We start from the raw sequence: 6,773 nt of genomic DNA, 5'->3' as shown, positions 1-6,773 counted from the left end.
TTTCTGTAAGCTTCAGTGCCATTCAACTACCAAACACCCCTCTCCAGCCCCACTCCATCTCTGTCCTTTGTGAGCTGTTGGCTGAAGATCCTAGAGCTCTTGAGAAGTCCTGGCAGAGGTTAAAACTGCTTGAATGCCTGGGCAGGTTTCTGTGTGGAAATCTGGAAGGTTGGCAAGGAACAGTTTTGTGGATCTTCTCTTTGTTCACTCTATTTAATGACTGAGAACACAGTAGCACCATAAACACATAGAGGTCGTACAAAACTATCTTTACATAGCCTCAGAGTTCAAATTTCTCATCTTCTGCGTCCATGGTTTACATCTGTGGTTCTTACCCTCTGTGTCTGGGTGCTTGGACAGTGCTCTGTCACTTCTGAGAGACAGGAAATGTAATCATCACCCTTGAACCACAATACATAGTTGGCAGCTCTCATTCAGCCCTTAGTGCATTAGAAAACATGACATTTACTCAGAAATCTTAGAATGCATGAAGTTGGATCTTACACATTCTACCAAATAATATAGGCCTGATTTTAGTGGATGACTTTTCATGTTTTGTTCAAAAATTCTTCAGTGTCCTTTCCAATACTGACTTAAAAGTATTTTTATTTAAGATTACCTTACTAACGAAAAAGCAAAAACTACTAATAAAACCAGAGAGCTATCATGGGGGAGGTCCTTTTAGATCATTCTAGTAAAATATAGATTAGACATTTCCTTCAGGTTCTTGAAATTGAAATATTTATTTGTAAATGGTGGAGCTATAAGCCCTTGGTAAGATTTTTGTCAGTCTAAAAGCTTGAGCCTTATTTTGTGCTATAAATTGCAAGTTTGCTAGGATACAAATCTTGACTTTTGTGTTACTAGTCTACATTCTATACACTTTATTTACTATGTCAACAAGTTTTTCAATCATAACTTATTTTTCTCATGTAGTTTTATTCCCAATAATTTCGAGATATGTATATTTAAGGATATACAGAGTTTATATACACATGGTTCTACAACCAGGAAGCTGGATTTTCTGCATGTTTGTTAAAATCTGTCACTTTTCTTAGTAATGATTGAGAATTCTTTAACCTTCCTGCACAGAAAACATCACTTGAGCAAGAAACTATCTGAAAACCTGGTACATGATTGGGTGAAACTTGAATCTCTCCAAAAAATGTCCTCCAAAATTTCCTCAAGATGTCTGGTTGGAACGCTCTAATGAAAATAGTCAGATTTGGCATTTGTGATATCTTACCTTTGTGAGATATCAAGGAGAGACACTGAGACACAGTTTTATCAAAGCAAAGATTGCATCTACATAAAGGTTTTTTAGAGGAAAGTTTCCTTTCATCTTTATTTTGAAACTCTTTATTTTCCAGGTTATGATGTTTCATGAAAAGTATCTGAGATGCTGTGATAATATGACAACAGTAGTCCAATGTTCTGGAAAACTAGCAAAAGCAAAGAAGCAAAAATCAAAGCCCAATTGTTAAGAGCATTTCCACATTTTTGTTCTACAGTATAGACACTAAGTTTTATCAAAAGGAAAAAGAATGTCCATGTTGTTAAAATATGGATTAAATAGACCAAAGTTCTCCCACAGACCAATGTATGTGTTTGGAAACTAACCTACTAAACTTTAAAAAACTCCTATATATTGAGCTATTTAGAGGAATAGGACTTGTTTTACTTGTACTTGGCCGTACACGTCAGGTAATAGGTAAGAGCAAAACTAAATATTGGAGTTTGGACTGTCTGTGAGGTGACTGCATTGAGGACAATGAGTCAGCTGCTAGGGCCTTTTACTATCAGTCTTCTTCTTCTCCACATGCTTAAAAATGACATCCAGAATGAGTTGTTTCATCACGTTTCCAGGGATGGAGGTGAGGCTGACTGACCTCTAGTTTCCTGGGTCCACCTTCTTGCTGTTTGTGAAGACTGGAGTAATACTGGCTTTCCTCCAGTCCTTACGCACCTCTCCTGTTCTCCACAACCTTTCAGATATGATGGAGAGTGGCTTAACAATAGCATCTGCCAGCTCCTTCAGCACTAGTGGCTGCATCCCATTGGAGCCCATGAATTTGAGGGTGTCACGTTTGCCTAAATGATCTCTAACCCAATTCTCCTCAACCAAGGGAGGAGGCAAGACTTTCTCTCTTTCCTTCAGTGTCTGAGATTCCTGAGGGCTGGCCTTGAAGTTAGCTCTCCTGATGTTCAGAGTTGTAATCCTACTTATTGCCCTGCTTCCTCCCTAAACTCTGCCATCTAATGGTCACTGCAACCAAGGCTGTCCCCAGACTTCACATTCCCAACCAGTCCTTCTTTGTTTGATAGTACAAGGTCCAGCAGGATACCTCTCCTCACTGGATCCTTCACCACCTATGTAAAAAAGTTACCTGATTTAGTGCAGCTCCCTAAAAACTAACTCTGCAGGAATCTTCTAGGCTGTGTGTGCTGAGCTCTGTTTCTACTTTCCATTAGATACCAAGGTGGTTGAAGTTCCCCATGAGAACCGGGGTCTGTGACTGGGAGATATCCACCTCATTTCTAGATTCAGAAATCACATTTAGGTTCAGCTAGACTGGAAAATTTTTAGATTTCCCCATATTTAATATAAGTATTTCTGTGTAATTTTAGGTACCTTGGCCTTCATCAGCATTTTTATCTATGTACATGTCTCTCCTAAAGATTTCTCTGTTTCAAAGCAAGAAAGAGTAAATCACTGCAAGGGTATCTCTATGACAATTGCACACTAAGTCTACAAATTGAAAATGTGTTTAAGAAGAAAAGTAACCTGAACATGAGTTTCTCTGCAGAAGGATTTTTTATTACTCTTAATGTCCAAAGGCAGCACTTCACATTATGAACTAATGGCCTGTGAAATGTCATTTAAAAATAAAAGATGTGTTTGAGCCAGAGGAATAACAACATCTTTGACTGTCCTATGTTTTTTTCCCAATGTTTTGAAAGTAATTTATTTTTTCTTCTTCTTTTTTTTTTTTTTTTTATTGAAAATTACTTGATCTCAGGCTAAAGAAGAACAGACTTAATTACAGATCATAGCTTTTTTGTCTCAATTTACACAATTTTGACAACAGTGCTTTAGATGCAGGGACACTAGCACAGCTTAATTGAAATTCTGATGATGTTTTTGCACTAATTGATACCCATGTTGGCAGACTGAGCTCAGCGACCCAGGAATGAATGGACAGGAAGAATGAGACTATCAGCTTAGCCTTGCAGGTGGTCTTTCCTGATCAAGATTAAAGAACATTGGCAGGGCACTGCAGGAGAGCTAGCACTGCTGATACCCTATGCTATTCTCATTTTGTATTTAAGCACAGGATTTCAGTGTTCAGGCTGAGATTTTCAGTCTGACTCCATTTGCAGTAGTAATAATAATAATATTGAAAAAAGACTGAGAAATTACTTGATCACACTGTGTAAGGAGGTTGGCAAGGAGAAAATGCCAGGTACAAAAGAGGCTTTTAATCTTGTAGAAAAAAGGAGAGGTGAGAACTAATGATTTAGCTTGGATTTAACATGAATTCAGATTAGTATGAGATACGGATTAATAATGGGGTAAAAGTAGGGTGTTAATAAGCTCTGGAACAAACTTCCAAGGATATGTTAGATTCCACATCCTTCAAAGTCGTCAGATAGCTGTCTAGCACAGGGTCTTGGGCTCAGCACAAATAAAAATGCCAGGATATAACACGATCTACAATATACATGAGATCAGACTAGTCAGTTCTGTCCCTTAAAGGCTACTAATCCTGTTAATTCTTACTTCTTACATAGAGTTTTCATCAAAGAATTTAAGAAAGCAGATCAGTATTAGTATTACCATTGTACAGATATGGGGACTGTATCTCAGGGGTGTTAAATCACTTGTCAGAAGACATTTAAGAAGCCAATGGCAGAAAGAGTAGTACACAGACTGTTTGTCAAATTCTGCCTTATCAACTAAACACAGTGATCTTGCAAAAAAACCTTCACAGATACAGTTAATTTCATTTTATATTTAAAAACAATTGAGGGGAATAATATTTGGCAATTGAAAACAAAAAATGACAGAACATTAGATTAGATTAGCATAATGATCTCTCAGTGTCTCTAGGATGCACACAGGACTCTCTTAAGAGTAAGTTAGCAGGTGAAGAAGTATAGCTTAAACCTTATTTCAATTACTTCAGAAGCTTCCTTATGGAAAGCCATTTTTGAAGGCATTCTTATCCCATTTGGCAAATGTTTGCATGAGGAACTTCTATTTATTTTTTAAATTAAAGAGTATAACAATAAGTGGCCTAGGTTTAGGGCAGCGACTGCAGCAGTTTTCCTTGATAGGGAGAGGCTTTGTTGGAACTGTGGGGCTGAGAAAGCTGACAGGGCACTTAATCTGGCTTCATGATAATTGAAAATGAGATGGCCTATTGGCCTGAGATGTGCATTTGGTTTTTAGGGAGCTGCACTAAATCAGATTTTAAGGTGGAACTTATAAATGACTTTAGTACATCTGTGCCAGACTACTTCTTACTGCTTTTCATTTCATAAGGTTGACCAAGTACTAGTATAAACTTCGTCTCAAAAGTCGGTGAATTTCTATTGATAACGAACTATGCAAGAATGACAGAAAGCAGAAGGGGACAAGCTAATAAAAAATACATAAGCATTTTGAAATGTTACAATATTGTTTATATTAAATTCAATATCTCTATTGCACATCCTAAACAACTGCCAACATTTTGTGTGTGACAGGCTGTGCCAACATTTAAATTCAGATGCTCCAAATCTTGGGAGGAGAAGGAAAAAAAGGCATTTTAAATGAATAGATAGTACAGTCCTTCCTCCACAACACAGTGGAATGTTCTCTGGTTACTAAATGTGATCAGCTAGCAGTTCTGAATGCCCTATCACATTCATCACTGATGTTTATTAATATTAAATTTCTAGGGTAATAAATCCAGGTTACTGTAAAATGATATTGTTCGCATGAACTAAGGTTCATTGACCTAGAATTAGGTTTAAGAATAAGCTCTTTCCCTAGGACTGAGTGTCTTGCATACATGTAGGCTGATGTACATTTTCACAAAGGTGCATCGGTATAAATTTGAATTTAAATCTCTCTACTGTACCTGCTGATCATAGATAGCTGCATTCTTTTAAAAACAATTAAATCCCATTGTTATCAATTGTCTACAGCTTGAAGAGCTCACAGTAAGACATGGCACTTTCAAAGCTGAGCAGATACTACTTATGCTTAGTTTGCTTTTTCTGGTTGTTTGGGAATGGTCACAGTGCAAGGTTTGGTTTGTTCATGGCTCTGCACAAATCAGAAGAAGGGTGAGTTTAAGATACCATTGGAAGTCACTGGCAGAGGAAACTGGGAGCTGGAATCCTTCCCATAGGGTCTATGGGAGGCAGAATGAAATTAGAGCTTTTAGTTCTAGTACAGCTTTGTTTGAAGAATCAGATCATTCATCTGAAGGGCTGGTCAGTTGGGCATTTGCCCATAATAAAAAAGAGAGGATGAGACGAAGAAGGAAGTTCTAGAGGAATATAGTCAGGGTTTGGGAAGTTTCTCATGTGTCGTGTTCTGTAGTTTGTATGCTACAGATAAGCTTATCAGGTAGCACAATAGCAATATGATTAAGTCATGTGAATATTTAATTACAATTAGAATGAATTCATTTTAGTTTTCATATAAAAAAATGAGGCTACCTTTTTTTTTAATGTGTGTCGGTTCTGTTTTTGTTTAAATTTAGAAGGTGTAAGAACATGCAAATGCAGCAGCACAATCATATCATCATTTTGACTCAAAAGTCAATGGCCCTCAGAGAACCATACAGCAGCTCATGCATCAATAGGATGCAGAACAGGAATGTAAAGCATGCTGGTGGGATATTACACATGCTGAGCCTGATTCTCCTCTCATGTACGCTGCTAAACCACTGGAGTAACAGTGCTGAAATCAACACTGTTATGCTGGTGCATGTGAAGTAAGAGTCAGGCTTTCCATGTGTCAAAATCTTTGATCATCTCTGTCTGGGAAGGAGAGCCATCTTAAATGCTTTGGAAGCTGCATTCACCTAAAATGCTCAGCTGCATCAACACATTTTAAAAATGATATATTCTTGTGTTCTTTGAAGCACTTAGTCAGCTAAATAATTTGAAATACATTATTACAGAGGCAGTCACTGTCACTGCCAGAGCAAATGTTCCTTTAGAACGTCCATTATGAACCTTGTTTTGAGTATTTTACATAGTAATTCAACCATTTTAATTTGCTTTGGACCGAGACACAGCAGTTTGCAGTCTTGGTAAATTCCCACTAAGAAGGCATGAAAGTCTGTTTGGCTTTGTTTGTTTCTTTTCTTTCATTCTTAAATTTAAAAAATGAGATTAATTTTTTTTCTCTTCTTATTTTGAATATTAGATAGAGGTTAAAACTATTAACACTATAATTCTACAAATAATTAAAAAAATTGATCTGTCATATCTTAATCTACTATTTTCCCTGTCTAGAAAACTACAACACCTCGTTATCTACAAGTCACCCCCAATATTCTATTCTCAGTTTTGACTTTCAAGACAAACAGCTAAAACTTGATTTGTACCTTAAGTCAGCATATGCAATCCTTCCTATCCTTCTGATCACATGGCGGAATTCAACCATTCCCTTTTTACAGATTTTACAAAAGTCGAGAGGGTGTAGTTTTATAAATATGGTGACACCTAGACATGAAAAGCTTGTTCCACAGATGAGAAAACAAAGCCCTAAA

This window comes from Pipra filicauda, unplaced genomic scaffold (genome assembly GCF_003945595.2).
Source record: "Pipra filicauda isolate LSUMZ 115617 unplaced genomic scaffold, ASM394559v2 scaffold138_size1969278_pilon, whole genome shotgun sequence".
NCBI lineage: Eukaryota > Metazoa > Chordata > Aves > Passeriformes > Pipridae > Pipra > Pipra filicauda.
Note: the sequence above shows the minus strand (reverse complement) of the source record.